The 16,974-nt window shown below is 60.6% G+C and overlaps 1 protein-coding gene and 1 long non-coding RNA gene across 11 annotated transcripts in view; one reads left to right on the forward strand and one right to left on the reverse strand.

The window, feature by feature from the left end:
• ZNF423 (zinc finger protein 423) overlaps window positions 1-16,974 on the reverse strand; it is a 262,390-nt gene that overhangs the window by 153,330 nt on the left and 92,086 nt on the right. The window contains exon 1 of one of the 10 annotated variants that reach the window (XM_036231245.1): window positions 11,702-11,724. The exons of the other annotated variants lie outside the window; for them this stretch is intronic. The gene's annotated coding sequence lies outside the window, so the exon portion shown is untranslated. Of the gene's footprint in view, window positions 1-11,701; window positions 11,725-16,974 lie in introns of those variants that run through there. 10 annotated transcript variants of the gene reach the window in all.
• On the forward strand, window positions 11,343-15,824 carry LOC118611326. Its single transcript, XR_004954184.1, has 2 exons — window positions 11,343-11,759; window positions 12,023-15,824. It is a non-coding gene; the product is annotated as an uncharacterized LOC118611326 (long non-coding RNA).

The raw sequence follows: 16,974 nt of genomic DNA on the forward strand, positions 1-16,974 counted from the left end.
CCATCCATGTTTCGTGACGGGGGAGGCCGAGGCGGCCGGGGACAGGAGGCGCGTTCTGCGAGCCGGCGGCGCGCCTCGCACCCCTCCGCCGAGGAGCCGCTTCGAGTGGGCCGGCCCGGTCCTCGCCTCTGGAAGCCGGTCTGTGAGGCACAGCTGTGACGGCCCTTGTACCCCTGCCAAGGGCTTTACTGAAGGAATCTCGAGGCCACCCCACTGATCATTGCAAGGCGCCGGGCCGGCCAAACCCGGGAGGGGGCCGGGCGGAGGGCGGGGTGGGGGGCAGGAGGGGGCACCCCACCTCCACTCCCGGCCCCAGCCCTCCAGGAGAGGAGGCCCGGCGGGGAGGGCGTTTGAACTGGGGCGCGCTGGTCTTGACAGCGTTAAGCTCGGAAAGTGATCTGTGACTTTAATAAGGCAGAGGGGCTCAGAGGAATTAGCTGCCTAGGTGATGGGGGCCAGAGATGGATGGAAATGTATTCATGGCCTGGTGGGCCAAGGGCCAGGCTGGGGCCCTGGGGAGGGCGGCTCACCCACCGCCCCACACGCCCCCAAGAGTCTCCCAGCCACTCGACGCGTGAGTGCCAAGGCGGTCTGCCTATGCGTGTGCGCGCGCACACACACACACACACACGCGCACACGCTCGTGGCAGGATAATGCGCCACATGCCTGCGTTCATAAAATTTTAAAGGTAAAAGCAGGTGTAACGTGATGGATGTGCCCATGTGCCGACAGGAACGCACTGCCCGACGGGCGCGCGGGCACCTTCCCGCCCGCGCCCCCACGCTTGCCCTGGGTGACGGAAGCGGCCAGCTTGGCCCGGCCGCGGCCGCTGGAGCACACAAAGAGACCTCCTCTGGAAACTGAGTTGTGGGTCTTTTTTTTTTTTTAAATTTATTCTCTTTGAACCGTACTATCTATTACGTCGTCAGCTTGGGGTTTTCCTGTACTGAATTTTTTAAAGCACGTTAAAGAAGAAAAATCATTTCTGCTTGGCACAGCGGCATTTAGAAGAGGGGTGGGAGGGGCGGGGGGCTGCCGGGGTGGTGGCCGCGTGTCCCGCCCAGCCCTGCGCTGTCCCATGGGGACTTCGCCTCCATGCTGGAACCCGACTTGGGAGCTGGCTTCGGGTTCCGGGAGCACGTTCTCGCCCTGGTGGCCTTCCTGGTCTTCCCCCTCTTTCAGAAGTAAACCGCACGTCAATGGACAAATTGCCTTTCCAAGAGGAGCGTGCCAGGTTCCACTCTCCCCAGTTCCCTCGCGGATTGTGGGGGACGAAGGCTCCTGAGAGGTGCCTGGCAGGGGAGCCCCACCCCCGGTGTCTTTCATGAGGGAGGCCCGTGGGGATGCACAAGGGTCTACTGACTTCATTTGGTCCTTCCCACCAGCAGCCCTGAGTGAGAAACCCCAAGCCACAGGCACCGGCTGGCGCAAGGCTGCCCTGAGGCCGGGCGGGCAGGGGGCTTGTACCTACGGGCGCCCTGGGCTCTGTGCGCCGTGCACACACACAGCAGTGGTCAGTAACCACGTGCCGAGTGAAGAGGTGAATGAAGACAGAGAGGAACGATAAGCCGAGGCCACCGAGGAGCCTGCCGGAGTGGTCCCCGGGGACCAAGGATGCGTGTCCCCTTCCAAGCAGACGTTGGGGACCCTCCTCTTCAAAGAGGAGACTTGGTCCTGGAGGCTGACAGAGACGGCTAAGCCCAGGCCCCAGGAGTCCCGCGTCCAGGGAGCTGCCTTTGCCCTGGCTCCTGGCCATGTGTGCATGTAGGGGGACCCCCGGGGGGAGGCAGCGGCCTGAGGAACTGATGGCGGGGGGGACAGAAACCCTCTGGGGCCCCACGACCCCACGGAAGGCCCCACTAGGCATGCTGGGCCTGGAACAGGAGATCCCTTCTGAAGGGTCCCCCGCCCCGCGTCCCCCGGTCCTGCCAGCAGGGTCCCCGGCCCTTTCTCTTTGCATGGCGGGGATCTGTGTTTACGCCTGATTGGCGACCAGCTTGTTCCAGTTTGTCCGGGACTTTCCCAATTTTAGCACTGAAAATCCTATTTACAGGAAGCCCCTGAATTCCAGGCACACCAGGACACTTGGTCACATTCCACCCTCACCCCTAAACTGAGCACTGTGGGGGCAGAGACCAGCGTGGCATCTGATTCATAACAGGGGTGCGATCGACCTTTGTTTAATCCGCGCACGCATGAATGAATGAAGACTTCTGTTCCCGGGTTCCGATAGGTCGGAGGCAGTACGAAGGTTTGCGTCCCATCACACGAGACAGAGCTCCACCCCAGGTGACGGGTCCTCGGCGCGCACACACCAGGCACCAGGGGCAGCGGCACATGCCGGCCGCACGGGCGGCCTGTGGTGGCCAGCGCCGGGCGCCGGGCACGAGACCGCCCAGCCCGCGGGGACCTCCTCCGCCCACTGCCGTCCCTCCTGCCCCCACGGCGGCAGCCCGTGGCCACCCAGTCCCTCCCAGACCCCTCCCGGCCTGGGTAGCCGGCCGGGGCGGGTGTGCCCCTCCTAGCCACAGGGCACTGCGAGGCATGCCTGAGCGCGCGCTGACAGGGACACACTCTCGAGCCAATCGGAGGCGGCTTAGGACGACGTTTAACAATGCGACGAGCTGTTTACAGTCTGTGGTCAGTGAGAGCGAAGAGGGTCACAGGGTAGGCTGGAAGGGCGGACGCCCAAGGTCGCCCGGGGTGTCCCCATCACGGCTGGATTTCGTTTTCTTCTTCTGGTATGTCTTCGTGTATCTGTCTAATCCTCGTGAAACCAGAAAACTGTATTTTGAAAACCGGGGAGTGGCCCAGCGCTCCTGGGAGCCCCAGAGAAGGGGCAGGACGGCCGTGGGCTCGGAGGGGCCCCTGGGGAGGCTGGGAGGGCGGGTCGGGCTGTGCGGACAGCACACTGGAGAGCGGGGGGGCCAGGCAGAGAGGCCACACGGACTTCGAGGGCAGCGGCAAGATGGAGCCTGGCGAGGCAGGCTGCAACCCTGGGACAGGCCCGACCGCGACGGCCACCGGGCAACGAGGCGAACTCCGGAATGGCGCGGGAGGCCGCCGTCCCTCAGCGCCCTGGCCCGTCGCCGCTCCCACCAGACGTGAGGCCACAGCTGGCCTCCGAAGGACCGGTTTCCCTCAGTTCATAAAACGGGGTTCAGGGGCACGGCTGAAGGCTTCGATGAGGTGGAACCTTCTTCGGGTTCTTACTCCCTGCCGCAGCGTCTGGCCAAGCTGGCAGATGTGGCGGGACCAGTCCCGTCCCCGGCTCAGGCGCTGGGCCTCCGGGCCCACGTTCTAAAGGCCTTGGCTGGCTGAGGGGGGCCGCTGCCTCCGCTGCCCCGCGTGCCCGCCAGAGCCAGGCGTGGCGGGCCCAGGGCCCCAGCGCCGGCGGGCAGGTCTCCGGCCTCTGGAGGGACAGCTGCCGCCACACACAGTCCAGGCGTCAGAAGGAAATTAAAACAAACGACCCTGCCACAGTTTTTATCATCCATTCATAAAAAATACAAGAGCGAGATGAAAGAAAAATAGGTCAGTTCAGTGAGATTTACAGTGACTTAGAAATTTAAACATCGCCGAAGGTCTTCGGACTCCATCTGGCTTCTGAAGGCCAGGTCCGCCTGACCCAGGAGGGGGACAGGGCGTCCAGAAACGCGGAGCAGAGTGGGGTCAAGGGCTGAGGTGCCCACGATGCACCGCGCCTCCCGCCTCACAGCACGGTGGCCCCAGGCCACGTGACTGCTGGCCCCCAAAGAAAAACCCAGCAACGAGCCGCCAGAATGGCCCCCAGACGAGTCCGCTCTGCATGCGGCAGGCACAGTGGTCATTTAAAAACACGCGTCCTGTCAGGCCACTCCTGGACAGCCCTCCCAGTGGCTTCCCTAGGATAAAAGCCCCACTGCTCCCCGCCGCGCCCGGGGCCCTACGGCGGCACTGTCTAGCCCCGGGGCCGTGGACCAGGAGGCGAGCGGCGGGCCAGCGAGGGCAGCACCTGCAGCCGCCCCCCAGCGCCAGCACCGCCGCCTCAGCTCCGCCTCGGCTCGGCAGGCGTTAGATTCTCATGGGGGCACCGGTCCCTGGTGCCACAAAGACTGGGGACCACCATGCTACAGGATATGGCCCCAAAAGGCCTCTCAGCCAATCCCACACCCTCAGCCCCCTGCTTGCTCACACCCACCACCCGGCCTCCTGGCCGGGCCACCTGCGCTCAGCCGGGGCCTTGGTGCACGCCCTCCTCGCTGCCTGCGGCTCTCTCCTCCACAGCCCTCGCCTACCCCCCTCTCGTTCATCCCAGACCTGGGGCCGGGACTTCCAGAGGCCCCGCCTGCATGCGCCACACTCGTGTAATTCAAAACAGAAAGAACACTACACTATAAAAAAAAGTGTAAAGATGTCTTGACACTTTTTACTGATATATTTAGCTGTGCATCCTCTAACGCTGAAAAAGAATACCTTCAAGTTCTTGCAAGAGAACTGCTTCCTCATCTGGGCGTGACCCTGCCTTACAGGTACCCTGAGCACTTGCTTGGATACAACACGGTTCCTATCTCAGCCCCAACCTCACCACCTCCAGGAAGCCTTCCCGGACATCCCTCTGCCACCGCACCGCCAGGAAGACCAGGAGCAGAGGCTCCTCCCAGCACTTCCGTGCCCCTTCCCCTAGAAGCACTTAGCGCGGCCGTCACTGTCCCATCGTTTGTGTGACTCTCGACTTGACGGTACTCCCCAGCACTCCGTCAGCTCCGCGGAGACAACGATGCCCGCCCGGCTCGCCAGCGTGCCCTGCCTTAGCACCGTGCCCACGGCATCGCGGGGGCTCAAGGAACAGTTGCTGAATGAATGGACTAATGACTGCACGAACGACTCGGGGAGGACAGTTCGCATTACAAATGCCACCAACAATGAGCCCAGAGGAGCCGTCCCTGAGCTCCCGGGGCGAGCGGGTTCCCCTCGTGAATCTTCCAGCAAACGTGTACGAGACACCTACTGTGTGCCGGGCCCGAGGGCACGAGGATGAACAAGATAAGCCTTATCTTCCAGCAGCTCAGCCCAGAAAAGACAGACACATCAAAAACCCGAAGGCTCAGCAGCCGCTCCGCGAGAAAACGGAGCCGAGGAAGCGGACACGAATCCCGAAGCCCCGCTGCCCCCGAGCCCTGGCTCCCCGGGCTGCCCCTCCAGGTCAGCGGGCGCCGTCCTCGGCAGGCCACGCCCCGCCGGGAGCAGCAGAGACGTGCGTCTCGGCTTTCCTCCCTTGCAGCAGGCCGGGAGTCCCAGAGCTGGCACGCCCCTAGTGCCCGCCGCCTCTCACACTACACGCACTGACCACGCACTCACTCTGTGCCAGGCGCGGCGCCCGCCACGGGGAACATGGCGACTGGGCCACGGTCCCCGCCCTCGACAGGGGCCACGCACGCCTCGATGGCTCCCCACCGGGCCGCCGCACTGCCTGCCCTTCGGGGGCATTTGTTTTTCCAAGTGTCCAATAATCGAGGAGGTTGCTGCTGGCATCTAGTGGGCAAGGCCAGGGGCGCCAAATGACCTGCAAAGCAAGGGGCAGCCCCTCGGAACGAAGCATCGTCCTGCTCTAAATGCCACCCCGTGGCTGGAAATTCCAGTGCAAATCCACCGGCGGTAAATAAGCCGACACCCCTGCCTCGACTCGCATACGACAGCTGGAGAGCAGTGTGCCAATGTGCAAAGTCAAGTCATCTACAGTCCCAAGAAGCGAGGTCTGCCAGATGTGTCCAGCTTTGGCCACTACGAACTCCAGCTCCCATCGAAACTCTCCTCCCCCACCTCCCAGGTCCTCCCTGCGCCCAGAGTGTGCCCGGCGGTCCCTCGAGCCCTTGCCATTCAGAGCGTGGTCCAGGACCAGCAGCATCTGCAGCCCCTCCCAGACCTGCTGAATGACAATCTGCATTTTCAGGAGATGCCGGGATCTATATGCACTGTAAAGTTTGAGAAGCCTGCGGCCTTCTGGGGCACTTTTTGTTTCAAAACCCCCAGGAGCCAGAGTTGGCAGGGAGGCTCCGCCCACCTTCACCGCTCCCAACCCCTGGCCCCAGCCCGCACTGTCCAGGGGAGCAGGACAGACGCCCCAGGATGGGGGTGCGGCCCTTTTCTTCGTACTTAGCTCGAGGGTGGCTAAACAAGAGAGGGGACCCCGACAACCACCCACACATGTCAGCCTGAAGGGACCCGGCAGGAAAGATCCCCACTATGCCCCAGGTAAGTCAAGAGGTGACGTGCCTCGGTACAAAAGCATTCTTTTTATTATTCCTGAGGGGCTTCCTAGCCTAAGGCGACCCAGGAATGAGCATAGACTAAGGGCTGAACGCACTAACACCTGTACCCCTAACGCCAGGCTTGACTCGGGGGTGCTCTGGAGTTTTTATCCAAGTCTCATTCATGCCTGCTCTTCCAACGAGATGATAAGCTCCCGGGAAGACAGGCTGACTCCCTTTCGTGGACACCTCAATCCCCCAAACTGATGTAGCACAGTTTATGATACTAAGTAAGTCCTGGGGTAACTGTTGCAGGATGGGATGGGGCTGGGACAGGATAGAATGAAATGGAATGGGTGACATGGGATGGGGTGGGGTGGGATGATGGATGATGGATGGATGGATGATGGATGATGGATGATGGATGGATGGATGATGGATGATGGACGGATGATGGATGATGGATGGATGGACGGATGATGGATGATGGATGGATGATGGATGGATGATGGATGATGGATGATGGATGATGGATGGATGGATGATGGATGGATGGATGGATGGATGATGGATGATGGATGATGGATGATGGATGATGGATGGATGATGGATGATGGATGATGGATGGATGGATGATGGATGGATGGATGGATGATGGATGATGGATGATGGATGATGGACGATGGATGGATGATGGATGATGGATGATGGATGATGGATGGATGGACGGATGATGGACGATGGATGGATGATGGATGGATGATGGATGATGGATGATGGATGATGGATGGATGGATGATGGATGGATGGATGGATGGATGATGGATGATGGATGATGGATGATGGATGATGGATGGATGATGGATGATGGATGATGGATGATGGATGGATGGATGATGGATGATGGACGGATGGATGGATGGATGGAATTGGATGGACAGACGGATGGATGGGATGGGAGGAGGTAGATGGGATGGATGAGATGCAACAGGCCAGGGCAGGACAGAAGCGAAAGGAAGGCAGGTTGGGCCCAGCAACGCCCCCTTCATCTATTGACCACATAAAAAGTGCTCCTATAGGGAGATATGTACAAGAATGTTTACTACAGCAAACGATTGGAAACAACCTAGATGCCCCTCGCCAGGGGACTGGCTGCATCAGCCGTGAGCATCTGTGCTGGGCGATGCCACACAGCACTTAATAAAGAATAAGAGAGATCTATGGACCAACGCGAAACTCTCCAAGGCACGGCGCTGTGCGGAAGGAAAGGGAGGTTGCGGAATGATAGGTCCAATACAGGATCATCTATTTTTTTAATCGAAAATCAATGTGACATTGTTTCTATGGATACGCTTACACCATATTTCACCAAAGCTAAGATACCATGGATTGTAAAATACACCACTACGTACCACTAAAAACAATAAAATGAAAAACACTGTCAATTAAACCGCGACAAGCCACTAATTGTACGATTCGTCTCGATTTCGGAGATGTTAAAGTGTGTCCCGGACTCCGTGAAACATGGCATTGTGTAAACAAGCGGTACGAGGTCTGGGAGCGCGCGCGCCAAAACGGCGACCGCAATTAACCTGGGGGAGGGGGCGGGCGAAGGGGACGCCCGCCTCATCCACAGCTCTGAAGCTTTTACAAGCAAGGCGTCGACGTGTCAGTGAAATTTAATAACGTCTAACGTTTTTTTCAAATAGAGACTGCCTGAGAGCCTCCTCGGCCCCTCACTTAAAGGTGAAGCGCCGGTAAGAACACGGGAGCGGTCCATGAGTGACAGGGCGCACGGGGACTTTCCGCGGTGACGAGCGGGGTGGGGCCGGGTGGCCTCGTGCGGGGTGCCGAGGCCGGTGAAGAGAGGGACGCGCTTGGGAACACCCCGCGGGGAAAGCGCCGTGGAGAAAAAGAAACAACGGGAAGAGGATCTGATTTGGGGAGACACACGGTTCACGGTCTGCTCTCAGACCAACAGCAGGGCTACCTGGGGGCTTGGGGGGCCGCCCCTCACCCCACGCAAAACGGCACCTCCGTCCGCCCTCGCCGCTGCCTGCAAACCCCGCTTGGCAGGTCGCGGCGCCATCCTGAGCACATGGCTCCTGATTCCGCCCTCACATCCAATTCCGAGCGTCAGGGAGAGCGGCGCCGCGCCCTGCGCACAAATAAAAATAGCTCTGGTGCTCAGGGCACAGGCTTCCTGGCTCGTCCTCCGGGGTCCGGGAGCCGCGCAGCCGGCACGCGCGATATAAATGCGGAATGAACAAAGAGGCTCCTCGGGAGCATCCTTGACCTTCCTGCCTTCCCTGACTTCTCCCCCGCCTTTGTCCCCGGTGAAGCCGGAAACGGAGTCACACTGTCGAGGGGGGGTGACGGCCACGGAGCGCCTTCCTTGCCGATTTATCCAGGAGTTAAGCGGTAAATGATGTTAATCGCGCCGATAACCTATTCGGTTCTCCGTTTATTCAAATAACAAAGTTCTGGCAGCTCAGGCCGTGACCGGAACAGCTGCGCTGCCCGGAGCCGGGCCTCGAGTCTGACGAGGTCGCCGCTCTCTTCCCGCAGTCCCTCTGCGCCACGGCGCGAAGCCCGGCCGCCAGCTCGCACCGCGTCCCAGCAGGTGAGGCAAACAAAGCCAGAACCCACACGGCCACCTGACACAACCCCGAGCTCCAAAAGGAATGGACGGCACCAATGCCCCCAAAACCTGCACAGGAAACGCCCTCGCTGTGTACACCGGGGTTCGTCTCCAAAACGGGGCGGCTCAGCAAGCCGGTCGGGGCGCGGGGGCGATGCAGAGGGAGTTTGCCATCGGCCCCTCCATGTCCACCCCTGCCTGCTCCCCCCCCCCCGCTCTGGGCCCCCGAGGCTGACCAACGGGCTCCTCTGCCTCAGGTGCGCCGTGGGGTTGAGCCAGGGGTCCTCACAGAGACAGAAGGGAGGATGGGGGATGACAGAGTAGGGGCAGCTGGTCCCCGAGTCGCCGCGGGCCGCAGTGCGCCTCTCCTGCAGCTGCTCTCTGCAGGTCCCGGCCACACTGTCCTGCTCAGCCCGCTGGGCTCTGCGAGGTAATCACTGGGATGTCCCCAAGAAGCTCCCACCCCTGGCGGCTCCCCTCGCCCACCTCCGCAACGGGCCCTTCGTGAAACGCTCCTCGATTAGCGCACGGGAGCACGCCCTCTGTTTCCTGCTGGGACCCCCGTGACGGCTGGGACCCCCCAGCCTCTAAACAACTTTTAAGCACATATGTCAACATCTCAACTCGTGGGCTGAGACTGTGATAAAAAGACGGCCAAGGAAACCGTGGGAAACGCGGCATCGGCGAGAGACAAGATGGGGCACTCAGCGGCAGACGGGGGGCCCGCCGTGAGGGTGGGCAGAGGGTGGTCGCGCCGAAGACTCTCTGCCCCACCGCCCGGGGCCTCAGCCACCGCCCGGGGCCTCGGGCAGGTGACCACGGCCCTCCTCCGGCCGCTGGGCTGCTCAGCCCTGGCGTCAGCCCCGGGGCGGTGGCTGCTAAGCCCACCTCAGGGCCCCTTGCCTTGCCACTGCATCGTGGCTCCTCACACGCCACCCCAGAAGCCGCGGTACCCCCGCGCTCTGCAGACCTGCTCTCTCCCCCGGGGACAGCGAGCTCCGAGGATGGGGGCGGGAACCCGGCTGTGTTTATCCACCCCGTGCACCTCCCCAACCGATGTGCATTTGTCAACTCACCTCTTTATCATCTGTCTCCCCTTAAAACAAAAGCTTCCTGAGGGCAGGGATCCGCTATGCCCCTGGCACCGACCCGGGGCCCGGCACACTGCAGGGACTCAGATGCAAAGGGTCCCTGCCCTCCGGAAGAGCAGGAAGCGCCCTCCAGCCCGTGGTCCCTGTCCTCCGCCCCAGGACGCAGACGAGAGAGCAGCTTCTGCGGCAGGAAGGGAGGTGGGAGGGGTATGGTCTGGTAGCATCTGACGGGGAGGGGCTCCCAGGCCAGAGGAGACCGTGCACAAGAATTCCGGGTCCTCGGCCACCCAAGGGAGTGGCCAGTGGGAGTCCGAAGCCACTTCCAAAACCATTCGATAGACATTTTCTGCGTACCTACTATGTGCCGGACCCTGTGCCAGGTCACAGAGAGAGAAGGTGTGAGAAAGGCAGAGCAGGTCACTGCCCTGAGGGGGGGGGGTCCCCTCCCAGTAGTAAAGACAAGAACCTCAAAACAAATCAAAAAGAAAATCCGAAACAACAAGCATTGCCGTGAAGGAAAGCACACGGGGCGGCCTGAGAGGGAGGGAAGGTCAGCAACTCGAGCTGGGGGGCGGTGGGGGGCGTCAAAGAGGGCCACTCTCAGTAGGTGACGCTGGAGCCGAGGCCCAAAGGGAGGGGCAGGGGCTCTCCAGGTGAAACCCGAACGTCCAGGTTGACGGGCAGGTGGTACAAAGGCCCTGGGGCAGGAGGCTCCGGAGACGGAGCGGAAAAGTGGGAGCAGAAAAGGCCAGGTCAGTGCAGTGGACGGAGCGGGTCTCAGCGCGGCGGGGGAGGGGCGAGGTCACGGAGGGCTGCCTGGAGGCGGATGCCATCCCTCCGTGCCCCTAAGCCACCTTCCTCCCGGCTCCTCGCCACCCCGCCCTCGGGGGTTCAGACCGGCTCCGAGGGAGCTGACCTCGTCACCCCGGCGCTCGGCAGTGCTGACAGGCACAGCCGACCACTTGGCAAGGCCGAGACGTCTGGCATCCAAGGTGGCGGGGTGGCGGGGGGCCAGGGTGTGCACGCCCCCCAAGCCAGCCACCGTCCCCCGACCCGCACACGGCCCCAGTCTTCCCAGCTGCACCCGCCCCCGCCACCTCCACCGCCCCAGGCCAATGACGTCATTCCCAAAGGCGGCCAAATGCTAGCCAGTCAACTCCAAAATAAGACTGTTTAACACAAAATGAAGCATTTTATAAATCCCCTGAACGTTTTTTCCCTGAGCTGGCACACGCGGTGTTTAAAAACACTGCCAGAACACTCGACCAATAGCTTAGCTGTATTTGAGGCCGGTGCCAGAGTGAAATTCCAGATTTCCTTGCTCTTTTCCTGCTCTGCGCCCCGCCCCCAGCAGCCCCAGCCTCGCGCAGCAGCTCCGGGAGCTGCTTCCGCTCCTCCCCGCCCCAGCGTAAGGACAGGCCGCCGGCAAGAGCGGGAGGAAAGGACAGCCGGTCCCCCGCTGGCTGCGCTCCTTGAATCCACGCAGCCCTGGCCAGCAGGAGAGAACTGGCTGCTTCCCCATTCTGTTTGGGGACGCTCTGTATTTTTCTGTGTTAGCTTGTCACTGTAGGGATGGCCATCGCTGGATCTTGGGGTCCAGGGGAACCTGAGACATTGACGAGTGCCAGCCCCTCGACCCCCACCCCTGCACACCACTCCCCTGGCCCTGCGGTCACGTGCTGCGTCTGACTCCAGGCTTTTAAAAAAACGCTCTCAGCTGTAGGAAGTTGCTCCTTACCTGTGGAGTCCCTGTGGCCTCTGGACTTGGTCCTGCTTCCGTCCCCTGGAGCACCCAGGTGAGAGGAGAGAGGGGCTGGGGCGTCTCAGCCGCCCCCACCCCTCACCCCCCTCACCCCCCACCCCGTGCTCAGCTGCCTCCCCTGGCAGCCTCCTCCACTAACATGCTATCACGGTAGGAGCTCTCGCCATCCTAGGCACATACTCCAGCTGCGCTGGGGGTGCTGAGCGCGCTCCAGCCTCCCCTAGAGGTCAAGCCCCCTCCCCCGGGGTCTTCACTGCTGAAGTCTCCTTCCTTCCTTGGGCTGTTTCTGCCTAACAGCATCCGCGCCCCGTTCTTCTGCTCGGAGCACCCCGATTTCCTCTGGAGAACATCTCAGCCTGCCGTTCGGAGCACGTGACCTGGCCTCAGCCACAAGCCAAGGTGGCACTCATCAGCCAGGAGACGCAGGAGGACGGAGGCCCGGGGCTTTGCCAGAGTCCCCGGGCGCAGCCACGCGGAAGCCAGTCCCACGAGCCGCCAAACTCCCCTACACGATGGAAGCGTGCCGGGGTTCGGCTTCCTGACGCCGGCCACTAAGAATCCCAGCTTCCCAGCCGGCGAGCGTGGCTTCGAAGCCTCCCCTCCTGTCTTCCCCTGACCCCTTCTCCAGCCGTGGTCTCTCCAGCAACACCCCACCCAGCTCCTGCTGATGCGGCCTCGGGGCACACTGACCATTCTGGCAGTGACCTGGCTACTTGGGCGACCCTCCCTCCCACACTGCCGAAGCGGACCTCGGCCAGTACGCGGCCACACCACGGAGGGGACAAAATAACTACACACAGGTCAGCGTAAGACTCTCCTGGCCAAAGCCGGTGAGGGACCGACTGGGCATTCTCGATGCCACTCCAAAAGGGCAGGAACAGTGTCTGGTCCACTCGCAGCTCTGTCCCCGCATAGAAAGAATACTTCCGAGTTCATCGTAGGTGCTTTAAAAAAGAACCCTAGGAATGAAGGCACACAGAGCAGAGGTGACAGATGCTCTGTTCCGCAGGGACACGTTTTCCTCTGAGGGTCAGTTTGCAGCCCTTTTGGGTGCCTGCAGCCGTGCCCTAAGGGGACCCGCGAGAGAAGAGGCCATTCATAGTTTTCAGCTGTGACAAAGGACTCAGGTAGGACAACTGCTTCTCGGCGCCTCCGAAATCGGGCCAGGATGCGGCTGGAGGCTCTTCCTACCTTGGCCTGCAGGTGTTTCTCGAAGCTTTTCGAACCTCCGAGTGGAGGCCACAAGCCCGATTGCCCGGGGAAAACAATCCTCAGCTCTTTATGCCCAACGGGACCCAGAAATTGCACGGGCACCTCCAGGAGAAGAGCCACGCGGCCTGCCTGAGGGGCTTTGGTCTCTGCTTCCTGACCCCCGAGATAAAGGTGGTAAGAAGGGGCCGGAGTGCTGGGCGGTGGGAAGAGAGACCGTGACGGGAGAGAAAAGCCTGCGGCTCTTGACTGAAGCCCTGAAGTTTGCTCGGGGACACTGAGGTTTCATGCACGTGTACAGCCGGGGGAAGGAGAGGAACTTATTGCTGAAATACCTACAGAAGAAAGAAAAATCTCTTCCTAAGAAACTGATAGGGGCCGTGATGTTTTGCTAACACCAAGTGTCCTGGGAACTCGGACGCAGAGCCGTAGGGCAGCAGACTGGTTCACAGCCCCTCTCCACGCCGTCTGGGCACCCGGGCCACTCAGGCCCAAGGACCCGATGGCCACCCAGCCTCTTTCCAGCTTTGCCCAAAGCCTGACTCAATGTCCCAGAGGCCCAGCAGCCAGCAGACGTCACCGGGGCATGACTGGCCCCTCTCCAAGAACTCTGCCCCCAAAGGACCACGAGGCAGAGGTCTGGGGGAGGGAAGGTGGGCTAGCTTCTGTGACTCCCCCACGGTGGGGACACAACTTCCACAAAGGAAGCAAGAATTCAAGGTCAAGGTCTCTACCCCGCGAGAAGCAAAGAAAAAGTCCCATCTAAGTGGTGCGAGGTTTGTGGACCTCAAGAATGACAGGCTCGGTGTGGGGTACCCTGTTCCCCCACGAACGTCCGAGAACGCGTGGGTGCCCAGCAGCTGGCACCAGCTCTGACCCCCGTGGGGGCTGCGCTGCCTCCTGGCAATGATCAGATGCTCCCGGGGGAAGCCGGGGGTGCTGGCTTCAGCCACCACCTCCCCATGCGACCGTAGCCAAGGCCCAGCTCACGAAGGAGCCCGGCCCAGTCGGGGCTTTCTGACGCTTCCTGGAGGCGAGTGGTAGGCAGGCGGGTTGGCAGAGGTCAGAACCTTCTGCATCCTTAACAGATAGCTCTGCAGGTACCTGCTTTATACACTGGCTGCGTTTGAGAATACGGCACTGGAATCCGCTGAGCTCGACGGTCTTTGGGAAAATCTGCTCCCCTAAAACTCCGAGACGCGACAAGACGCTGTCGAAAGCAGAGTGGATGGACTAGGTCATCGACGCCTCCCGGTCTGGCATCTGATTCAACCATTTCCCTCCTTCACACTGGCCTGCCTACGAGTCCTGGCTCCCGAGGAGGACGTCCGTGTTCCTGGGGAGGTCCCCGCCCATCTCGCGGTCCCAGGGGTCTGCACGGAGCTGCCCCAGCTCCCCGGAGCCTCGCTTATACGCATGTCCATCTCCCGCTGGGCGCGGTGCCACCCTGGGGCTGAGCCGCGGTCCTGGCGGCCCCACTAGGAGCCCCGCTCTGGACCTCCGTCCTGGCCAGCGAAGGCGTTGGAGCAGGGGCACCCCTGGGGCTGCCCGCGTGTGGACATGGTTCACGGAGACGGCCTGGGGGCACGTCCTTGGACGGCCCGGAGGGACACGCTGGAAGCCAGCCTTACTTCTCAGCTCCTTTAACCACTGAGCCCACTTTTTTCTGCTTGTCGGTTTGAATTGAGTCTCTCTGCAGATAGCACATTATTAGCCAAGGACCCAGCTTGTGCCGGGCGACCAAAAGGGTCATGGTGACTTCACCTTCCAGTTGGATTATACGTTCCTGGCTGACAGGAACTCTCCTGCATACACACGCGTGCGCGCGCGCACACACGCACACACACACACACACACACACACACACGCACGTGCACGTGCCCTCTGGAACTTCCAGCCTCGAAGGGGTGGCAGCAGGCGGGAGCCCGACCACACGAGGAGCGCACCCGCAGCCAACCCGAAGGCCCGTCTGGGGAGCCGCTTCTCCTCCCAGGGCCGCGAGGCCCTGCTGGGTGTCCGGCCACGGAAAGCCAGCAGACGCTTTCGCTGCTGTCAGGAAAGGTGCAGAAGCCGGGGCCCAGCCTGGGAGAAGCCACCCAGGCCCCCTCCCCACCCAGGGGCTCACTGAGGCTCATCCCGGGGGGACAGCCACCACCCCTGGATTCCACTCTGGCCCACCCTTGGACACAAAAAAATCCCAAGAGGCGCGATGATTCAGAAAACCACCATGACGGTCAAGCCGGCAGGTCAGAGAGAAGCGAAGGACCCCTCCCCTGTGGAGGGCCCCCGGGAACCACACGCATCCGCAGAGACGCTGCTGCTCCCACGGCAAACAAAAGAACTGTGGGGTCTCCCCACCCGCCTCCCGCTCCCCACACTTCCGGAGCACCTACTACGTGCGTTCAGGCCGCGGGCCAGGGCCGTCACGGGAACAGAGAGGAGAACGGGACCTCCCGCCTGGGCATCAAGGACACGCATCCTCATCAGCGAAAGCGCTGGCCAACACATTTTTGATCTTGGCCAACGTGGTAGGTAAAAAAATGGTATTTGCCTGTGGTTTAAATTTACAGTTCTCTTATTATATAAAGGAGGTTCTGAATGCTTCTGGAAGCTTAAGATCCCGCCAGTATTTCTTTTTTCTGATTCCACTACTGTCTTTTGCACCTCGGTGATAGTCAAAGCATCTAAAGACCAACCAATCCCAGGGGGCATTGACCTTGGGCAGACCAGACTGTGCCTTGTTTTCTGTTGATATATTGGTCATTTTCTTAGTGTTCGATAGGAGCGCCTTATATATTAAGGAAAATATCGTTCGCCTGTGATATGTATCTTTGGTTTGATTTACTGTGGTTTTGGCAACGCAAGAATGTTTTATTTTTATGTAGTTGAATATTTCTCTCTTTTGTTTTATGGTTTCTGGGTCTAGGGTTATATTTAGAAAAGACTTCCCCCCCACCCCTTCCCACCCCCGATATTATTGTATTTATTTTAACTCACTTGTTTTCTTTTAGTATTTTTAAGTTTTCTTTTCATGTTTAGATTTCTGATCCATCTGGGACTTGTTTGGCATTAAAGGAGGAAGGGATCCAGTTTCCTTTTTCCAGGCTGGTTAGCCTCTTCACCCCAACCCCAACTCTGAGTGACCCATCTGTCCCCCACCGATATGCAGTGACACCTGTCTCACTCATTAAATACCCCCCATCTGGGACCCCGTCTGGGCTCCATGCCGCTCCCGTGGCCTGTCCCTTACCACTCAGAATCCCCTAGCTGAAGAACGCGTTTTAAAATTCGATCTGGTTCCCAGCCCGGCCCGTCATCCCGCTCTTTTGGGGCTTTTCCTCCGGTACTGACATGTCTTTTTTCCTTATGAAGTTTAGGATCAGCTCATCCACTTCTAAACCGATCCTATCGCCACCTTCATTGGCTCAAGCTAATGGGTTAGTTTAGGGGACCGTGGCAAACTCACGACGCAGATCTCGCCCCCCAAGTGTGAGGTCTGCCTTTTCGTGTATTTAAGTCTCTTTCGCGTCCTCCAGTAGTTGATTCTGTTCTGAATGTTGCACCCTGGGTCGGTTTCCTGGTCTTTATACGTTGTGTAGCTCCCGGAAGTGAGGCCTTTTCTTGCTGGGTGTTCTCCAGCTGGACGCTCTTTGCGCGCACGGAAGACCTTCACGTGGGGGCATTAATTGGGCCTGAGCCCCCAGGCCTTCCGCCCTGCGAGAAGCTGGCTTACGCCACGGCGCTGCGCACACTCCCACGGGCGGAAGGCACCCGGGCCCTGCACCTGTGCCCCTTGGCAGCCCAGGGCCCGGCGGCTGGCCGGCCCCCGCTGCTTTGCCCCAATGCAACCGGTACGAAGGACGCCCCAAGTAGCACGGCAGGCAGGGCTCCCACCCACGCGACTGGGGCCAGACAGGGCCTGAGCCGGCGCACAAAGGCCGGTTCTGGCCAGCCGGCGGACAGGAACGGGGCTGGCGAAGGTGCCAGCCTCCACACGGCCCCGGCCCTGTCATTAGGGCCCACGGGTTACTCTGGCCACA

Source organism: Rousettus aegyptiacus, unplaced genomic scaffold, assembly GCF_014176215.1.
Source record: "Rousettus aegyptiacus isolate mRouAeg1 unplaced genomic scaffold, mRouAeg1.p scaffold_m13_p_14, whole genome shotgun sequence".
In the NCBI taxonomy this organism is placed as follows: domain Eukaryota; kingdom Metazoa; phylum Chordata; class Mammalia; order Chiroptera; family Pteropodidae; genus Rousettus; species Rousettus aegyptiacus.